This window comes from Dipteris shenzhenensis, chromosome 20 (assembly GCF_047967505.1).
Source record: "Dipteris shenzhenensis isolate YYH24624 ecotype China chromosome 20, Dip_SZ_1.0, whole genome shotgun sequence".
Lineage (NCBI taxonomy): Eukaryota > Viridiplantae > Streptophyta > Polypodiopsida > Gleicheniales > Dipteridaceae > Dipteris > Dipteris shenzhenensis.
The window spans coordinates 40,284,184-40,306,365 of record NC_141615.1 but is presented as its reverse complement, the minus strand read 5'-3'; the positions used below and the strand labels follow the sequence as shown (position 1 = coordinate 40,306,365).

The window sequence follows — 22,182 nt, the reverse complement described above, 5'->3', positions numbered from 1 at the left end:
AGTGGTACAAGCAGAAGTGCTCAAGAAGGAGGTAACTAACTTGCTCCAAGCTAGATTTATTTTTCCAATTGAGAATTCAGAGTGGGTTTCTCTAATGGTGGTTACTCCCAAGAAAGGAAAGAAATGGCGTGTTTTTGTGGACTTTCGCCCTCTGAATGCATGCACAAAGAGGGATTATTTTCCTCTACCATTTCAGGATGAGATATTGGATCAAGTTGTAGGCCACGAAATATATTCAGTATGTGATGGGTACTCCGGATACTTCCAAATTCGAATTTGTAAGGAAGATCAAAGGAAGACTTCATTTGTTACACCATGGGGGGTGTATGCATAAAGGGTGATGCCACTTGGTTTAACTAATGCAACAACAACTTTCCAACGTTTCATGAGCTAGGTATTTGCACCCTACTTTTGGGAAATTTCATAAGAGTGTTTTTGGATGATTTTTGCATTTATTCAAGCCATGTGGATCACTTGGAAAAGTTAAGGATTGCATTGAAAAGTATTGATGATGCAAAAGGTTGCCTTAATCTTGCAAAATGCCGTTTGGCTAAGAAGAAGGTGACTTTGTTAGGACATGTTATCTCAGAGGAAGGTATAGAAATGGATCCTGAGAAGGTACAAGCAATCATGGCACTTCCACCACCTAGTAATGTCAAAGAGGTGAGGGGCATTTTGGGTAAAACAAAGTATTACCAGCGCTTTGTTGATATGTTTTCTGAAAAGATGTATTCTATAAATTTATTGACAAAGAAAAATGTATCTTTCCCATGAGGACTAGAGCAAGATAAAGCATTTTGTTTGCTTAAGTAATGCATGAGCCAAAGGCCAATTATGCAGCCTCCTAGGTGGGAGGATGATTTCTATGTGAATCCAAGTGTGTCAACTCATTTAGTGGGAGCTATACTACTTTAGAAGGGTGAGCAAGGATGCATGCAACCAGTGTATTATGCAAGTCGGCAACTCAGGAGGCTAAGGAGAGGTATGGTGAAATGGAGAAAGAAGGTTTATCTTTGGTCTTTGCAGTAGTAGTGAAGAAGTTTAGGTCATACTTGCCGCCTCGCCCTTTTTTCTTCCTTACATCTCAAGCTACTTTATAATTTTTGGTTCGCAAACCCAATCCTACTAGAAAGTTTGCTAAGTGGATTTGTGAGCTTCAAGAGTTCTCTTTCACTTTTATTACAAAAAGCACCACTAGAGCTTCTCTTGCAGATTTGCTTACAGGTAAGAAGGAAGAAGAAGTAACAAAGGCAAAGGAAGACTTAGATGAAGAGTTGGAGACCCCGCCAACAGCTTTAAAGCTGCATTTTGATGGAGCCTTTAGCCCTTCTAGGAAATGTGGGGCTGGGGGGATAATTCTATTTGATCTAGAAGGAAAAGAGGTATGGGCCAAGGGTAGGCAATTTCCTGAAGCAATATCAAATAATGTGGCCGAGTACAATGCATTGATTTGTGGATTAAAAGATTGCCTAAAGGAAGGAGTGAAAGAGGTAGAGGTTAAAGGGGACTCTCAACTGGTCATCAGGCAAATGAAAGGTGTTTATAAGGCACGGAGTCCTAATCTACAATATCTTTATAAAAGAGCGATGGAGTTAAAGGAAGCTTTTGAGTTTTGCAAGTTTGTGCATATTCAAAGAAAATATAATCATCAAGCTGATGAGATGGCTACTAAAGCTATGGATTGTTTCACTGAAGCTACTCTTGCATTAATAGATATAGGTTGGCTAGAGCTCCAAGATGTTCAATATTACTTAGATGAAGGACATTTTCCTCATGGATTAACCCCTCAACAAAAGAAGAGCTCACAAGGAAGGCTCATCCTTATACAATCCTTGGGGATGTTCTATACAAGCAAGGTAAAGATAAGGTTCTTAGGAGGGTAGTGAGCTTGGAAGAATCTAAAAGGATTATGGACCTATGTCATGAATGTTCAGGTCACTTTGCTTCAGCTAGCACTACTCGAAAGATCCTTAACACACGGTATTATTGGCCCTGACTCAACAAAGATGTCCATGAGTGGTGCCGAAGTTGTGAGGTATGCCAAGCATATGGATGCAAGCAATTGGTTCCTGGGCCCTTGAATCCCATTCCAACATATGGTCCATTTGAGAGGTGGGGTTTGGATTTTTTTGGCCCCCTTCCTCGTTCTTCACAAGGGAAGTATTATATATTAGTTGCAACTGATTATGCAACTAGATGGGTAGAAGCAAAAGCTACTATCAACAATAAAGCAACAACGGTGGCATCATTTCTCGAGGAGTTTATATGTGCCCGTTTTGGTTGCCCTTTGGAAATCCTTACAGATGGAGGGAGGTCATTTAGGAATGACTTGATTGAATCTTGGGTGAAAATAAATCATGTCATATCAACTCCATATTATCCCCAACGCAATGGTCTTGTGGAAAAAACTAATGGTTTACTTTGTGGGTCCTTGTTTAAGCTAGTAGACACCATGAAAAGGAAGTGGGATGTGCATATACCAGAGGTTTTGTGGGCTTATAGAACTACTCATAAGCTCTCCCTTGGTTTCACAACTTTTTAGCTAGTTTATGGAGTGGAGGCCATCTTGCCAATAGAATTGGAAATCTCAAGCCTTCACACGACTTTTTCTCGTGTGTGCAACGAAGAAGAAACACATGCCCGTCTAGTACAGTTGGAAACCTTGGATGAGAAGCAGCTTCAAGCACTTCAACATTTGGAGGTAGCACAACAACGTCGCAAAGCAAGGCATGATGCTCTTACCAAGAAGAAGAAGAAGCCAAAACTTAAAGAAGAAAATTTGGTCATGAAGTTTGATGGTCATGTGGAGAAGCGGCTAGACAAGAAACTCCTTCGGCACTGGGAAGGTCCCTTCAGCGTGAAGCAAAAGTTCAAAAATAACACTTATCTTTTGCAAGATGCAAATGGTCAAGAGGTCCCTGGACGTGCCAATGAGTACCGATTAAAAGTGTTTTATCTACGGATACAATGGCTAGCAGACCCCCATATTGCCAAGCACGAGGATCTACTGGGGGGGGAAGATGTGACAACAAAAAATGATATTTTGTTTTGAAACCTGTGGGAGGATTTGTGGGGCCCACAAGGTGACAAAAGCTAGCCACGGAAACAAAGAACCAAGAAGCGTGATGGAGAAGTTGGTGGTGAGAGACGGCTCTTTGCGGCTACTCTCATTGTGGCTTGATAATCTTTTGATGTCGACTACTTTATCATTAATGTGGGTTTGACACTAAGTAGAATAATTAGTGAAAATGATTGCAAATGTGATTATGAGTGGAGTGCATCATTGTAAATACCATGGGTATGAATTATAAATACCTTGGTATAGGGATAGAATGGTTTGGGAGATATATTATTTGCTTTGTAATTGGGAAATAGAAATGAGTCATATATTTAGAGTGGACCAAAAGCCTACACTGACTCAATAATGTACTAAAATAATAGGGAGTCCACATGGAGAGCATGTGGAGGGCATGTGGAAAAGTGTGGAGGAGTGTGGAGTCAAAAGGAATCCTTCTAGAATTCGTATGTGGAATGTGGAGGATGTTGACATGTGGAAAAGAGGAGGGTCCTCTTAGGCTCCATGTGGGAGGACTATTGATTTTTCTACTCAAAAGAATAAAGAAGCATCTTGTGATGGGACACTTGTCAAAATCCTCCTAAAAGGACAATTGATGGTGACCCATGCCCTTATGTCACAACAGGGTGAAGGAAGGTGAGAATTGCGCTATAAAAGAAGCCCCTCCCCTCTCTCTCAGGCATCTCATTTTCTCCTTGTAGCCTTGTTGTTGCCTTGTATCTAGCTCCTTCTATGCCTCTCCTTTCCCTTGAGCCTTAGCCCCAGAACCAAGATCTTCCCTTCTTTTCCCATTTTCTCATATTTTTTCCCTCTTCACTCGGGAGCTCCGTTGGTGCTCATGTATGGCTTGTTTTGGCATCTGTTCTGAGGGGATTCTCTACCCTTTAGGGTGACCTCAGTCCAATATGTACCTGTGGAAGCAACCCCTTCAGTAAGAGAAATCGTTGCCTTTTTCTATTGCTCAAGTCGCTCTTGGACTTGAGCAATAGGAAAAGGCCTTTTCTCATATTTTTTCCCTCTTCACTCGGGAGCTCCGTTGGTGCTCATGTATGGCTTGTTTTGGGATCTGTTCTGAGGGGATTCTCTACCCTTTAGGGCGACCTCAGTCCAATATGTACCTGTGGAAGCAACCCCTTCAGTAAGAGAAATCATTGCCTTTTCCTATTGCTCTATGCCTCTCCTTTCCCTTGAGCCTTCGCCCCTCTCTTCTTTGCAATTCTCTCCCATTGGGAAGCTTTCCTAGCTTCCAGAACCAAGATCTTCCCTTCTTTTCCCATTTTCTCATATTTTTTCCCTCTTCGCTCGGGAGCTCCGTTGGTGCTCATGTATGGCTTGTTTTGGGATCTGTTCTGAGGGAATTCTCTACCCTTTAGGGTGACCTCAGTCCAATATGTACCTATGGAAGCAACCCCTTCAGTAAGAGAAATCATTGCCTTTTCCTATTGCTCAAGTTGCTCCTGGACTGTTTTGGTACCCTGCCGTAAAACAGCCATAACTTTTTGCTCCCTACTCCGTTTTGGTCGAACCCTATATTGAAATATTCATCTCTTTGAGCTCTATCCATTTATGTCTTTACTTCCATGTTTTGATTTACGAAAAAAATGTTACAGTGTGCAGAACAGGGTAGACTTGGATGTGGGACAGTTTTGGAGGCTGTTACTAAAATGGTCCTAACTTCTCCTCTTGTTCCATTTTTCGTGAACTATATGTCAACATTCTTGTCTTTTCAAACCCTACAAGCATGTGTTCTTTGTTTTGGGTTTTGAGGGTCAAAGGAAGAGTTATTCCCATGCTATCGTAGTAGCTGTATTATTATTTTCAATAATTGTGGGTTCTCTTGTGTTGAGCTTTATCAAAATGATGCGACCCAACAACCCCATACGTCAAAATGAGCCCTACCAATTCAGCCCCTTCACTTCCATCCATGTAGTTCTTGGTGTGAAAATTTTCTTCCAACGGAGGCTTGCTCTTACATTCGGTGCCCAACGCTTGGCAGAAATCAATGCTTCCCCTCAACCTTTCCTCTTTCCCATGTTGAACTATGATCTCACCTTTGATGTTTATATCTTTATCTTGCTTTGATTCGTATATTTTCCTTTCCCTCTTTTTCTTTTGACTCTAAGAAGTGGCTAGAATTAAGCCCCCAAATTCTGTGTCACACTACCGTGCTATCCCTACACTACTATCGTGCTGTCCTAAAAGTTGTTGCATAGTGCTATACTAAAATAGTTCCCTTTAGACTAGTTATCATTAACCATCAAATTTCAACCACCGGGCTACTTAAAACATTTATTTACTAACATGGAAGCACATCGATACAAAATCAAGTATTATGAGTACCATGAGAAAGTCCACAAGTCCAAGAAAATTTTGCAAGATTTTTATTGTTTCAAAATACAACGAAATTTTGGTTTTTCAAGGAAATTCCAGACACCCAACTATCTTATTAGCCTCTCTATGGCAAGCATCTCCTAGCTCTTTAGGCCAGCCTGATGCACAATGGCAGACCTCTTCACACACTTGCATTACACACTACTTGCATGACTCTTCCTACTTGTATGCCCAGAGTAACTCCTCCTTTTGCTAGGGTCCTCTTCATCATGGTCTTTGTGCTCTATACATCTTCACGCCTCTGCCAAAGAAACCTACATCATGAGCTTGACAAGTACTGTAAAGGATCAGAAAAAAAAAAAGCCAAGGAAATTAATATTCATCGTCTCTGTTGACTCCAAGTAATACACCTACGATTGAACCATGTCCTCCTTGCAGCTATTTTCCTCCTTCTTCGGGTCTGTTTCTGCGAGGATGTCATCCAAAGTCATTTTTAGATAGAAAAAAAGCATTCCAAAGTTATTTGGATATGCCATATATTCATTGTAGGTGGATCGGTGTACAAAGTTTTGGGGCTATATTTCAAAATGGGCTTGGAGTTGTGTCTGCACTACACTTAAATAGGGAGAGAGTTCATTGAGCCCGACCTTCTCAATCTTTAACCTCATGTCAGTTTGGTGATTGAAATCTTTGAGTTCATTGAGCTAGACCTTCTCATTCTTCAGTCTCATGTTAGTTGTCTAATCGAAAAAATATTTTATCTCACATTACTTGTCAAATCGAAATCTTTTGTCTCTCATTATGGTCCTTGGCATGAGGACACTATCTAGTCACATAGCTCAGAAAACATTGTTGGCAAGTAAACTCTGGAGAAGATTAACAATTCAATAGATTACACACAGATTACATAGATTACATCTCAAAGACTCCTTTCCTTTAGATTAAATCTCAAGGACTCCTTGTTGAGATCCCTTGCCCTCCTTGATCCTTTCTAGAATGGGGATGGCTCCTTCTTGCAGGGGCCCGGCCCCGCCCTAGCTCACCAGTTTTTGATGAATTTGATGATGTACAAAGTTTTATCAAGCTAATATAAATCACTCTTTTTTCTGCCAAAAAAAAAAGGAAAAAAAAGAGAGAGGAGTTGATCAACAAAATATTCCAAGGTTGGATGTGAACCTATGACCCATCGTTTTTTATGTGCTACATAAACCACTTTGCGCAAATGTCCATGTTTAATGTTGGGAGCTTCTAAAACTTTCTTAATTTATTTAACACTCTTTTGTATATTAACCTTTGGGCCTTAATTTACTTCCTTATGTATATATAAATCTATAAACTATAATGGAATTAATGAAAACCCTCACATTGAACTCACGTGATAAGGTTACATATGATGAGTGACCCCCCCCCTCCTCTCATACCAATTGCAAATCTACATTTGAAAGGTGCTTCTATAGGCACTCAAAAGGCATAGCACTTCCATCTATTCTTCTTTAAGACTCAATTAGAGTATCATAAAGATCGGTTTCACAAATATCTCACTTGGTATCTATGCAACCACCACCAAAATGTGGCTTTCCTAGTATCCTTTGACAAAAATACACAAAGTCCACACCTCGTCCACACATTAGTTTCTAAATACTTAATAGATGGAGGTGGCAAGTTTGCCAAAGTATTCCCGTATGCCCATACATGACGAAGAAGATACAATAATCTTTGACCCCCCTAGGGTCCACTACTAAAAATATCTAATATAAGCCCTGCTTTTGTATGTAAAATTTGTGACTTTATTTGATTAAGAAAACGCCTTGTTACATAATTTTTAGGTGTACCCCCACACATGACCCTATTGCAATTAACCATATTTTTAGGTACACCTCCTACACATAACCCTAGTGCAATTGTAGATGATTTTTTTATTATTATTATTCTCTCTCTCTCTCTCTCTCTCTCTCACACACACACACCCGCATTGACACGACGGCCTTTTATTGGGAGCATTCGGCCCGTGGCTTATGTGGAGTAGTAGGTTGGTTTTCTTTCATCAAAGGAATCAAACGCGCGTGCTTGAGGTGCCTCCTTTACTCGGTGGTCTGGAAGAATTTGCACTATGAAAGAAAAAGTTACGAACTTTCAAGGACAATGTGTATCATGTTAAGGGCGAGATAATCTGGCGAAAGAAGTCCATAGGCAATCAGAAAGAATCGGTTATTATATAAGAAATCACAAAAGATAATCAGAAACGGTCTTCCCGGCCAGCTTTATTGAAAGAATAGAATAGAATGTGTCATGGGTAATGGGAACAAGCACATTAATTTAGAACTAGCGACCTTGGGATGCATCATTGATCGATGAAGTCAAGTGACACTGGATTGAAGGCAACATCTGCGTTGCCCGAGTTCCTAACCCAGCATTGCTTCCGGATCTGGCCCTGCGTCCCTGAGAGAACTCCAATCTTACCCATCTTCCTCAATGACATGCCAAATTGATGCTCAATTGATGGAAGAAGTCGTTTTGATCGGCTGCAAATTTCTCCACTAGGGGCCGCGTGCGTGGATCTTCAATCAGAGAGGCATCAGACGTGAATGCACCGTATCCTTTCAGAAGGTCCTTGAAGTATTGATTGTCGAACACCACTGGAGTGATGGGATCGTTGAAGAACTGCGTATTTGCGTCGAAGTTGGGTGCCTTGAGCGCACCGTTGAGGGTGCAGTTGGCGAGCAGCTGCTGACCGTAGCCCTTGTGGTATGTTTTGTCTACCTTGGGATAGATGCGGTTTGAAATGCTGGAGCAGTGACCCTGTCCGATGGTGTGTGCTCCTGCATCATCGACAGCAATCGTTTTGCACGCCGTAAATCAGTGATCGCAAAGGAAGAAAGAGCACTTGATCACAGAAGCTCTGGCATACAATGTTCCAACATCGAAGCAGGGCAACGTTTTGCAGTTAACGCTTACCAGAAAGTACAACGAGGTCAGTCTCATCCAGCCCGACCTGAGCGAAGTTTTCGAGCAATCCATCCACAGTCAAGTTGAAAGCTGGGAGGAAGGTTTGGGAGCTTGCTGCATAGGACGTGAGAGAGTCTCTCCGCCCCAATTCAATCTTGTACAAGGGTCCTCCGGCCTAGATTGAGAAAAAAAAGAGGAAGAAGCAAATCAGTGATCATCCCGCCCTCACACTGTATTTTTGCGAGTATTTTACGTCTCCCCGTCCGCCGAGCCCCCGGCCCGGGCAGTGTTCACAAAAACCGGCAAACTATATTCACGTTCCCGAACGTTTTGCAACAGGTAGTTGCTGACGAAATTAAGGCTCTTGTTTAACGGTGCATCCGGAACCTGGAATTGAAAGTGTTTTACAGTAAGATCAGTTTAAGGGAACTTCACAATGGAGATACGATGGAGGCTTGCCTGTTTGATGGCGTAAACAGCAGCGAGAGCAACAGTGTCAGCACAAGAGACAGTGTCGGGACACTCCTCCTCTAAACGCTGTTTGATGTCATCCAAAACAAAGAAATCTCCGATGCTAAAGTTGATAGCAGCATCCTTCTCTGCTGTGGACTTAGTCGTGGAGTTGATGAGCACAGAAGCATCGCAGCCTTGAACGAAACAATCATGGAAGAAGAGACGCAAGACGGGAGCAGGAGTGGTGTCGTCGAGGGAACTCCAGTAAGCAACTCTCTCTTCTACGATCTTTTCGAGCTGGGGGCAGGTGGTGCGATAGAATTGGAACTTGAGTGGGGGGCTGAGGTAGCGGGGGTGGCTGGAGGAGGAGGCCGAGAGGGGGAGGAAGAGGGAAGAGAGGGAGAGGAAAAGGATGGAGAAGAGCTGAGGGTCCTTCATGTGGATGTCTGGAGGTGGAGATCTTCACAGCGACTAGGGAGTCTGGGAAAACGAGGAGGAAGTGAGCTTCACAGCGACTAGGGACTATGGGAAAACGAGTAGGAGATGAGCTGTTTATGAACGTTTGTGCGGAAGGAAGACGAGTTCTCGCAGTCCAAAGAATCTGTTTATGGCAAGAGCTCTCACGTCGAGCACGAAGGCACATGCTTATTGACTTGCGATGCTTAGTTTGCTTTACAGATTGCTAAAATCAGCTCGATGGAGCACACAGTTTTCCCTACAGTCAAATCAGCTCAATGGTGCATTACAATTCGCTCTACTGTTCTAACTCCTGATGCGCCATACGTTGATTACTTTTTTACAGATAGTTATCGTAGGGTACACAATCGAGCACAGTTTGCTGTCACTTCGAAAGTTTGCGGTAGAATTAAGTTGCAATCGGCATGCTGTAGAGTTTAATTTCAATCGAGCGCATTGAGAATTCTCTCTACAGTTCAATTACAATCGAGCACTATGAGAGAGTTTGCTGTAGAGTTTAATTACAATCGACCAAGCAGCTGTACAATCCGAGCATATAGATGAGAATAGAAATCGATAATAAGGCAGCTACAGATCAAGTTAATGATCAATATCTGTAGGTCGTGTTAAACTTGGATGTGAATAAGCACGGGCCCTTACCGCCAAATCCATCAAAGGGTCGGGTCCACAGAATGACACTTGGATGAAATTTTTTTAAGAATTGTAATCCGGATTAGGATGTGACAAGTGGGCCCGCCTTTTGACGGTCGGGAAAGAGGGGGTAGTTTGCCTTAGCGGGCGGGCCTTTTATGAGAAGGAAAGGCGTCCTCCCCCCCTTTCCCTACTCCATCATTTTGACTTACCCATCCATGTACACCTCCTTCCAATTGCGACTTTTAAAAACACCCCAACATACTCCATTCAAAAAAGGAGGAGAGTAATCCTAAACTTTCGTGAACTCTTTTCTTTTGGAATTCAAAATTGTATTAAGTGAACATAAAGAAAGACGAAGATAAAGATTGGATCAATCTCCTCATTGAGGTAGGCTAACCACCAGAAAAGAAAAGAGCTACCCATAAGGGTTAACTTTGACTATAGCTGCATGCACCTGATGTAATACCAAGCTCTTTCTTTAAAAAGACTCAACATGAGACAAATAGTTTCAACAACCTTATCAAAGACATTATCTGTTTTCTTGAAGTTAATTGTGATTCTAAAAGGTGTACACACTTACGACTCAGTTAAAAGCTATTTGAGTGGTGGCAGCTCAAGCAGTAGGTCTTTTGCCCACTTGATATATTCAAACTCTATCAATTTCTTTTGTTAGCTTTAAAGATAATTATTTTTCACCATTTAATTCCTTTACAAATTAATCTACTTAGGTAATTCTTTAGTTTGTTAGGCTTTTTTACACAAGGGATTGCTTCTTGACGTTTTGAGTTTTCTCAATTACATTTTAAGCTTCATTATTATGTTTGTTTTGCCTTGTTGTATCTTTACTACGCTATACATATATAAATATATATATAATAGTTTTAAGGAATTAATGCTTCCTCACTGGATCGTTCCTCTGTTGAGAGAGCTTCTACACTCTTCCATCACTTTCTTTTGGCAAGTTCACAAGTGCTTCCTCCTTCTTGCTATCGATTTACTTTTTTGGTTCCCATTATTGATCGTCCCCTTGATCATCTCCTTCACAACCTTGATAAAGCTATTGATTTGCTTGTCTGCATGGTGGGTCCTCTCAGCTCAGATGATGTTTTTTTCTCCTTTCCCTTAAAAGACGACTGCCATCTCCCTTCATGCTTTCTTAAAGCCACCTCTTAGTAATACCTTCCCTCAAGATCAACATCATGTGCTATGCATAATATCGAACATGATGTTGAGTTGAATCCTCAACATCTTCCCTCAAGATCAACACCATGAAGTAGGCCTTTCCTCAAGATGATGATTATGGGGAATGAAGAAGAATTGAGCATTACATTCCATCAGACCCCTTCTCCGCCCCTTTAATGGGAATGCCCTTCCTTTGTGTCAAACCAAGAGCTTGTCAATGTTCCTCACGGATTGGAACAAACAAATTAGATTCCTCTTCTCTCTCTCTCTCTCTCTCTCTCTCTCTCTCTCTCTCTCTCTCTCTCTATTTCTCTACATAAAACTTTGGGAGATATATCTTGAAAAAAATGAGTGTCAAAGATGAAGGAAAGTGATCCACAACATAAAATATAAAAAAATGTGAATTAAAGAATTGAGAAAAAGTGATGGAGGACAAGACTTCCTCGAAGAGGGTGCTTCTTTTGCTTTACATCATTGTCTATTCCATCACTTTCTATCACTCTTGAAGTAGGGGCAGCTCACTGTGCATCCCTCACTATCGCTCTCTCACTTTCCTTCCCAGACGATGGCCAATTACTACGTGACTACACTTATCAAACTAAAATTATATCTTAGATCCCTTTTATATGGACCCATGAGCAAAAAGTCATTTGAGGAGGATATGTTATGGACATGGCTGCTTGATTTGAACTCATCAGAAGAGGTGAATATCTCTAGATTTCTTTTTCACTTCATTGAATCACGTAACTCTTATGCTTATGAGCTAAATTTTTGTAGAGGATATGGCGGTGGCTAGAAGCTGTATTGAACGAAAAGGTGAAGATGAGGAAAGCCTGTTGTGAAAAGAGGAGTTGTTGAATGCTTACAATTTGGCCGAAGATTCGAAGCAGCTTGTGAGGAGAGTATGTGATGATGATATTTCAAATGCCAGTCACTGGTGACAAATGGCATGCGGATTTAAAGTCCGCTTGTTTTCATGAAGCCACTGCAATAGTAGGCACTTTGGAGGATAAATGCTCTCTCTAGCGGTGTAATAGACAAGTGATGAAAATATACTTCCACAGAGACTTATGTGTTTTCTAAAGTTGTAATAGACAAGGAATGCAAATACACTTCCACAAAGACTTTTTAGTTTTCTAATGTAATAGAGAAGGGATCAAAATATATTTCCCTCTCACTTACACAGACACACACACACACACACCCTCTCTCTCTCTCTCTCTCTCTCTCTCTCTTTCTCTCTCTCTCTCTCTATCCTCTATAGTCTTCCCCACACACACACACACACACTCTCTCTCTCCAGCTTGATCCCACCATCTCTCTCCCTCTCGCCCCCTGTCTCTCTCTCTATGTCTGTCTCTCTCCCTCTCCCTCTCTAGATCCCCCACCCCCCTCTCTTTCTCTCTCTCCCTCTCTCTCGCTTCATCCCCCCCCAACCCCCCCCCCCCCTCTCTCTCTCTCTCTCTCTCTCTCTCTCTCTCCTCTCTCTTAGAATAAGGATTGTTTTAGCAAGGGCAAGGATTGAAAAACTACTTGTCCTTACTAAAAGTAGTTAGTGCATACATTGGGCAAGGATTGGAACATCTCTCTCTCTCTCTCTCTCTCTCTCTCTCTCTCTCTCTCTCTCTCTCTCTATGTGTCTCCCTCCCTCTCTCTCTCCATCTCCCTCTCTCTCTATGTGTGTGTGTGTGTGTGTGTGTGTGTGTACACAGAGTGTGTACAAAAAAAAGCGATTAGGAGGGTTGGGAATTTTCCCACCCTCCATATCGCTTTCTTTTGTACACTCTCTCCCTCCCCCTCCCCCTTCCCCTCTCTCTAGCTCCACCCCCCCCCCCCTTCTGTTTATGTCTCTTTCTCCAGCTAGATCCCCCCCTCTCTCTCTCTCTACCTCTCTCTCTATCTCCCTCTATAGCTAGATGCCCCCCCTCTCTCTCTCTCTCTCTCTCTCTCTCTCTCTCTCTCTCTCTCTCTCTCTCGGTCTCCCTCTCCAGCTAGATCCCCCCTCTCTCTCTATCTCCCTCTCTCTCTGTCTCCCTCTCCAACTAGATCCCCCCCTCTCTCTATCTCCGTCTCTCTCAGTCTCCCTCTCCAGCTAGATCCCCTTCCCCTCTCTGTCTCCCTCTCCAGCTAGATCCCCCCCCCCTCTCTATCTCCCTCTCCGGGGGGTCACTATGTATAAAGCCTCCATATCACGTGCATTCAAGGATTATTTGTAAAATCCCTTATCTGTAGATTTTTCATTAATAAAATGTACCCTTTTTCTATACGAATCTGTAAATTTTTTCTAAAATAACTTTAAATACCTCCTTATGTAAGTTAAATTTTGTAAATTTTAATAATTAAAAAAATCCTTCAGTTGAACTCACGTGATAGGGTTACATGTGATAAGTGACCACCCCGAGGTCTCCCTCTCTAACTAGATCCCCCCCTCTCTCTCTCTGTCTCCCTCTACAGTAGCTAGATCCCCCCCTCTCTCTGTCTCCAGCTCCACCCCCCCCTGTGTGTGTGTGTCCCTCTCTAGCTAGATCCCACCTCTCTCTCTGTCTCCCTCTCTCTCTGTCTCTCTTTATCTCCCTCTCCAGCTAGATCCCCCCCTCTCTTTGTCTCCATCTCTCCTTGTCTCCCTCCCCAACTAGATCCCCCCCGAGATCTGTGTCTCCCTCTCTGTCTCTCTCTCCCTCTCTAGCTAGCTCCCCCCCCCTCTCTCTCTGTGTGTCTCCCTCTCCAGCTAGATCCCCACATCTCTCTCTCCCCCTCTCTCTCTGTCTCCCTCTCTAGCTAGATCCCCCCCTCTCTTTGTCTCCTCTCTCTCTATCTCCCTCACTAGCTACATCCCCCCCCTCTCTCTCTCTGTCTCCCTTTCTAGCTAAATCTGCCCCTCTCTTTCTATCTCCCTCTTTAGCTAGATCCCCCCCTCTCTCCCTCTCCATCTCCCTCTCCTTTATCTCTCTCTCCTACCCTCTGTGTGTGTGTGTCTGTCTGTCTGTCTGTCTTTGTCTCTCTCTGTCTATGTGTCTCCCTCCCTCCCTCTCTCTCTCTCTCTCTCTCTCTCTCTCTCTCTCTCTCTCTCTCTCTCTCTCTCTCTCTCTCTCTCTCTCATTTTAGCATAGAGATTTTTAAAGGAAATGTTTTGTCAATCATGCTTCCTGTTATGCCCTTATTGTTTATATTCTCTCTCCTATTACTCTCAGCCCACGCCAGCTTGAGCTCTCTGTCGCCCTCCTTGTCATCCATCGCCTTGCTTCCTGCTCAACGCCAATCTCTCTCTCTACTTGTCACTTGTCGCTTTGCATGAAGTTAGCTCTGTGTCGCCCAGCACCCGTCTCTACATCACCCATCGCCTATCTATCTCTGCCTGTCGCCCGTCTCTGTGTAGCACGTCGCCCTACATAGCTCTTTACTTCCCTCTCGTCTACTTTCTACTCTCTCCGCTAGCCTACGCTCTCAGCCATTGCTCTCTGCTAGCCTATGCTCCCCGGTAGCCTACACTCTTCGCTAGCCTATGCTTCCCCACTAGCCATCGCTACCCTACACTCTCCAGTTGCTCTCCTATGCTCTCCCACTTGTCTCTCAGCCTATGTCCCTATGCTCTCCCATCCATCTCTCAACCCACGCCAGCCTATGCTCCCCTACTCTCTCCCACTAGCCTCTCTATATGCAACCTATGCCTATGCCATCTCTCCCCTACACAGCCTACTCCTATGCCTACACTCAGCCTATGCTCTCCGCTCAGCCTCTCCTCTCCCATGCTCCCCTACACTCTACCTACACCCCTTGCTCAGGTCAACTAACTCTAGTGGTTAGACTAACCCTGGTCAACTAACTCTAGTTAGTAGGCTAGTTACAGGCTAACTAGACTAGAACCAATCGATTTGGTTAGTGTAACCAGACAGTCACTCACCCAGTTACTCCACATCCCCCCCAAAAGAAAAAAAAGAAAAAAAGAGAGGAAAAGTGTCACTTGTCATTTTCTATCTGTCGGAGACAATTTGTACCTATCAGAAAACAACAAAAATATAAAAAATCAGAAAAAATCTCTCCTCCGCCCCAACCTATAGCCCCACCTCCGTCCCCTCCATTGAGCTCTCCCGCTTCTCGGTTTTTTTCAGCCCCCTGGGGGTATGTCCCTTCATGGGGGGGCCTCATGCTCCCGCTCCTGCACTAAGACCTACACCGAACATGGGTCAGTCAAACAAAATGGGGAAAGGTGGCAAAGATATGGATAAAGCTACCAAGAAAGATGACAACAAAGCCAAGATACAAACAGAGTTGAAACTCGAGGATGTGAACACATGCTACAACCATAGTGGACTTGGAGTTGACAACAAAGCAAAGGCAGGGCCCACCTCTGCCTTAGCTTCACCTTTAGTTCTAGCTTCAGTCTCAGCTTCGGTCTCAGCTACATCCTCATCCTCACCTTCAGCGCCAGCCTCAGCATCAACTCTAGTTCCAGTTTCAGCTCCACTTCCATCCACAGCCTCTATTGTTATTACAGCTGCTGGCTCTGATATACCCCTACCCATGACATCGATTGCCACCCTTCCCTAATCTAGAGGGGTTTGTCACTGACACCATCTCTCCCTTCTTCTCCCAGCGATCTCCATGGATGAGGACCTCACTCAGCTACTACAGATTGAGGAGAGGCATTTTCTGTTGCAGCAGAGGGACCAGGTTTGCAACGAGGGGAAGTGGGCAGTAGTACGAGATGGACGACTCCTTACAAGCCCCCGTCGGGCACCCACCTTTCCTCCCGTATAAGGAGGTGGGGTCTATGAGACTCAAATATTCGAGACCCTATCCTATACCATCTGGAACTGTAATGGTACCTTATGGTCAGAACCAGGGAACTTCTCAGAAACCTATATAGGTCACCACATAATCTTTTATATAGAGACACATCAGAGTCCAGAGCGCCCACTACGAGTAGTCAGTGGGTATACATGGGAGTATGCCTATAGAGATGAGATAAGGGATACTGGAGGGGTTCTAGGGTCAGGAGGAGTCGCAATCCTTTATAGATCCACACTTTTGGGGGCCATCTCAGTGGAGCAGAGAGATACACATTCTAGGTTTCTCTGGATCCAGATTCGGGACATGGACAGTCGGGATCTCAGTTCGTGAGAGGATACTCCGAGCACGGAGATAGGAGCAGCTTTCTTCCTCGACTAGCATGGAGATAGGAGCAGCTTTCTTCCTCGACTGATACCTCTCAAAGCTCTATCACAGAGTTCTTTCAACTAGATCACATAGACCCCCACAAGAGGAGACCTTGACATGACTGTGACCCGAAGCCTATGACCCAACAGCTCAAACAGAGGGCTGACACACATATCATAATTAGGGACATCCCTCCTTGTTTAGGATCAGAGCCTGACCGATGGGGTTCACAATGGTCCTGGTTAGACGCAGAGCTACGATCAGGAGATGTACCAGGATTGCACCCTTGATGGGCCGACAATGCTCTATTGTTTGACCTCATGCCTCCACTGCCTCATCCATCCTAAGTTTCCACTGTTGATGATGAGGATGATGATGATGTTGATGATGACGATGATGACGATGATTGATATATAGTCGACTATCGACATGACTATGTTATACTATGTTGTACTTAGGATTAAGTACTGCCATTTTGCATTTTTTGCATTTTGCATTGGTGTGGATGCTTGTTTAGTAGCTCCACTACCACAGCTCATTGTATCAGGTTTTTCACAGTCTCATAGACCCATCGGTCTTTTGAAGACTTTAATAAACTTTCTTTCTTTCTCTGTGTGTGTGTGTGTACACCGAGTGTGTACAAAAAAGAACGCGACCTGGAGTGTTGGGAAACCTCCATATCACGTTGTTTTGTACACTCTCCCCTCCTCTCCCTCTCCCCCCTCCTCTCTCTCTCTCTCTCTCTCACTCTCTCTCTCTATCTATCTATCTCTATCTCAGGATCCATCTCCTTTTCCCACTCTCCCATGAGAGAGGATTTTGTGTGTGTGTGTGTGTGTACACAGAGTGTGTACAAAAGGAAGCAATATGGAGGGTTGGGAATTTCCCAACCCTTCACATCGTTTTCTTTTGTATATCCCTCCCCCTCTCCCTCCACATCTCACTCTCTCTTTCCTTCATGATTGTCTTATATTGAAGGAAACCTACACACAAGAACGTTGAGAGAGAGAGTGTGTGTATGTGTAGCATGACACACACACACACTGAAACACACAGAGAATTAGAGTGAGAGAGAGTAGCATCCTTATCTGCCATGTCACCCTCGGGTGCCACATCATCAAGCAATTTGCCACATCATCATCTAGCTGGTCAAGTGACACGTCACCCTGACACACACAAAATGAGAGAGAGAGAGAGAGAGACCTTTCTCTTCCATTGTGGCGTGGAAACTCAATAGCGGCAATGGCATGTGACGGGCGTGACTCTCTCCAAGAAAATAAACTGAGGAGGATAGGAGGAAAGCAAACTGATGACCATTGGGGAGGATACGATGACTTTTAGCACTACTTTTGAGACGTTACACTTCACACGTGCGATTATTAATAACAATTTAATAAATGCAAAAAATGAGGTGCACTTACTATTTATATTGAACAAGTCCTTGATTAGCATAAACATCTATTTTAGTCACCAATTCCGCCTCCTCTCCATATGTTGGCGCAAGGAGCTCCATCCATCACGATTGCCGTTTGCCACCTATGGTGCGTGATTTCCATTTGCTTCCAGGTTCTCTCTCTTATCTCTCTCTCTCTCTCTCTCTCTCTCTCTCTCTCTCTCTCTCTCTCTCTATCTTCAAACGGGAGTAGGCCATTAGGGGGGAGGAGGGAACAGGACGAGGAAGAGGAGAGGGAGGAGAAGAAGAAGAGGAAGAGGAGCAAGAGGGAGCGAGGGGGAGGTGAAGGTTGGGAGTGGAGAAATGGAAGGAGGAAGCTATTTTGGGAAATGCTTGGGATCATTCTAAAATGATAGTGTTCTCACAATTCAACCTTACTGCTATCTTGTAAAATATACAATGCCATATAGGCTATTCTTCCAATGGTTTGCCAACTTTGCTTGGAATCTTTCTTTTGACTTTAATTGGAGATCTTTTTTTCTTGAGCTGAGGAGCAACTGAACTCTTCTCATCTTGTGCTAGAGTTGTTGTACTCACAGTTTTCTCTTCAACTAATTTGTTGGAAAGGGCCACCAAAGAAGGCTCTTGATTCCTAATGAGCTTATGCTTTCCATAAGCTTCCAAGGAGAGGGGATCCTTACATCACAAGCTAGTGCCCAGACAGTATATGTCAAAAAGTAGCTAGCTCTTGAGCCTTGCTTTCCAGCATAACACCCAAAAATAAGTAAAGTAGACCACTTCTCTATCAATACGATCTTATCTGTTTGCCACGATATAGGATGACCACACAAAACTTTTGAGAAACACATGAAAAATAAGTAAGAGCAACCCCATTGTTGCTAAGTAATTTGCTAAAATCAGTATCTTCGTAGCAGATAGGTCTTTAATATAATGAGAAAGGCTTGATAGTTTACCAAGCTTAGGAATTCTACTTCTAGCTACCCTCAGGAGGAATGTGTCATCTTTAACGAACAACTGCCATACACAAAACACACTTCAATATAAAACAAACCATCCAATTGCATATCTAAACTTTGAATGCAAGAAAGGTAGGTTCCTTATCTCAATATTCTCATCTTTCTCTAGTATATCATCGTTAAACAAGGAGATACCCATCTTCTCCTTCCCCTCGGAGCTGTCACTGATATCCAACCTTGTTGTGAGGTTCATTTGTGCTTGGGTTTCCCGGAAGATTGTCTCATCCACCTCTTCATACATTTTGGCTTGCTCAAAACAGATGGATAATGCTTTCGAAGCATCGAATTTGTCCTCCAGCAGGCTAACAAAGGATCATCCTCAATCCTTACTTCCTTGTCAACCCTACAAGATTGTGCAATAAGGCCAATTGCATAATCTTCTCTCAAATTAAATAGGCACTATACGTCATACAACAAGATATAATCTTTTCCCTCAATATTGAATGAGGGAAGAATGGGCACAAAAGAGGTGTGGATGGATAAGTCAAAAAGATGAAGGAGGGAAAGGGGGGGAGGACGCCTTTCCCCTCATAGAATGGCGAGCAAACGGGCAACTCACGAGCTATTTTATGAGGGGAAAGGCGGACTGCCCCAACTGTCAAAGGCTTGGGGAGGGAGCCACTTGTCACATCCTAATTTTGGGAAGCTAATTCGAGCAGGTCTCAAATTACGATTCATGATAAATTTTCATCCACGGCTGAGATTGTCATTCCGTCCACCCGAGTCTTTGACGGACTTTGGGGGTGTCCATGATGGAAGGAAGGGACGGCATAATTCCAAGGCTGAAAATAAATAGACAAATTACTTTGACGGACTTTGGGGGTGTCCCTATGGAAGGAAGGGACGGCATAATTCCAAGGCTGAATATAAATAGATAAATTACGATGCTTTACAAGATTAGAGTGCATGAACGTGTCACGCGTATCACAAAGACAGTGTCCAATGTTAGGGCCGGCTACATTTGACGCGTTCTTAACAGTTCCACTCTGCATGCTCACAACAAAATTTCATATTCACTTCCAACTATTCATTAACGTGGCATTGTAGGTGGTATTTAAATGTAGTCATATATTCATAGAAAGTACAGAAAAAGATGGACTGTTGCTCACCTCCATATATTCATTAACGTGATCTGTAGCTGCCTGATTATCGATTTCTATTCTCAAGTTATGCTCGAACTGTACAGCATGGTCGATTGTAATTAAACTCTACGGCAAACTCTAGAGCAAACACACAAAGCGCTCTATTGTAATTAAACTATTGTAATTAAACTCTACAGCATGCTGATTGCAATTTAATTCTCATTGCAATTGAACTCTACAGCAACGATTTTAATTATGATGTACCCTACTATAACTATCTGTCAAATATATAATCGACTTATAGTGCCTCAGAATAGTAGAGCGAACAGTCAAAGTAGTGTTGGATTGTCGGATACATAATCAAATCCTTTTTTGCTCGCAAAAAAAACAATAACAGTAGAGCGAACTGCGCTCGATCGTAATGCACCATTGAGGTGATTTGACTGTTTAGTAAACTGCGTGCCCCATTGAGCTGATTTTATCAAAGTGTACAGCAAACTAAGCATTGCGACTTTGCACGTCAATAAGCATGTGCCGGAGCTTGCGTCTTGCCATAACAGATTGTTTGAACTTTGGAGTCTTGGACTGCGACAACTCATCTTCCTTCCGCACAAACGTTCATAAAAAGCTTCATTTCCTACTCGTTTCCGCACAGTCTCTATTCGCTGTGAAGCTCACTTCCTCCTCGTTTTCCCAGACTCCCTAGTCGCTGTGAAGATCTCCACCTCCAGTTATCCACATGAAGAACCCTCAGCTCTTCTCCATCCTCTTCCTCTCCCTCTCTTCCCTCTTCCTCCCCCTCTCGGCCTCCTCCTCCAGCCACCCGCCCTACCTCAGCCCCCCACTCAAGTTCCAATTCTATCGTACCACCTGCCCCCAGCTTGAGAAGATCGTAGAAGAGAGAGTTGCTTAGTGGAGCTCCCTCGATGACACCACTCCTGGTCCCGTCTTGCGTCTCTTCTTCCATGATTGTTTCGTTCAAGGCTGTGATGCTTCTGTGCTCATCAACTCCACGACTAAGTCCACAGCAGAGAAGGATGCTGCCATCAACTTTAGCATCGGAAACTTCTTTGTTTTGGATGACATCAAACAGCGTTTAGAGGAGGAGTGTCCCGACACTGTCTCTTGTGCTGACACTGTTGCTCTCGCTGCTGTTTACGCCATCAAACAGGCAAGCCTCCATCGTCTCTCCATTGTGAAGCTCCCTTCAACTCGTATTGTAGAACACTTCAATTTCTAGGTTCCGGATGCACCGTTAAACAAGAGCTTTAATTTCGTCAGCATATACTCAGCATATACCTGTGCAAAGACGTTCGGGAGCGTCTATATAGTTTGCCGGTTTTTGTGAACACTGCCCGGGGCCGGGCTCGGCCGGCGGGGCGACGTAAATACTCGTAAAAATACTATGTGAGGCTGGGATGATCACTGATTTGCTTCTTCTCTTATTTTTTGTTCAATCTAGGCCGGAGGACCCTTGTACAAGATACAATTGGGGCGGAGAGACTCTCTGACATCCTACGCAGAAAGCTCCCAAACCTTCCTCCCAGCTTCCAACTTGACTGTGGATGGATTGCTCGAAAACTTCGCCCAGGTCGGGCTGGATGAGACTGACCTCGTTGCACTTTCTGGTAAGCGTTATCAACAAAACGTTGCCCTGCTTGGATGTTGGAACATTAATGTATGCCAGAGATTTTGTGATCAAATGCTCTTTCTTCCTTTGCGATCACTGATTTACGGCGTGCAAAACGATTGTTGTTGATGATGCAGGAGCACACACCATCGGACAGGGTCACTGCTCCAGCATTTCAAACCGCATCTATCCCAAGGTAGACAAAACATATCACAAGGGCTACGGTCAGCAGCTGCTCGCCAACTGCACCCTCAACGGTGCGCTCAAGGCACCCAACTTCGACCCAAATACGCAGTTTCTTCAACGATCCATCACTCCAGTGGTGTTCGACAATCAATACTTCAAGGACCTGCTGAAAGGATACGGGGCATTCACGTCTGATGCGTCTCTGATTGAAGATCCACGCACGCGACCACTAGTGGCGAAATTTGCAGCCGATCAAAGCGCCTTCTTCCATCAATTTGGCATTTCATTGAGGAAGATGGGTAAGATTGGGGTTCTCTCCGGGACACGGGGCCAGATCCGGAAGCAATGCTGGGTTAGGAACTCGGGCAACGCAGATTTTGCCTTCAATCCGGTGTCACTTGACTTCATGGATCACTGATGGATCCGAAGGTCGCTAGTTCTTTAATGTCCTTACAGTCCCCATTACCCAATACCCATCACACATTCTATTCTATTCTTTCAATAAAGCTGGCCGCCGTTAGTGTCAAAGCCACAACCGTTCCTGATTATCTTTTGTGATTTCTTATATAATAATCGACTCTTCTATTCTATATCTATAA

At 43.7% G+C, this 22,182-nt stretch overlaps 2 pseudogenes; one reads left to right on the top strand and one right to left on the bottom strand.

The window, feature by feature from the left end:
- Positions 1–7,748: 7,748 nt before the first annotated feature.
- LOC147889656 (peroxidase 63 pseudogene) lies at positions 7,749–9,244 on the bottom strand (annotated as a pseudogene).
- An 86-nt stretch (positions 9,245–9,330) lies between these two features.
- On the top strand, positions 9,331–22,001 carry LOC147889655 (peroxidase 63-like; annotated as a pseudogene).
- The last annotated feature ends 181 nt before the right edge of the window (positions 22,002–22,182 follow it).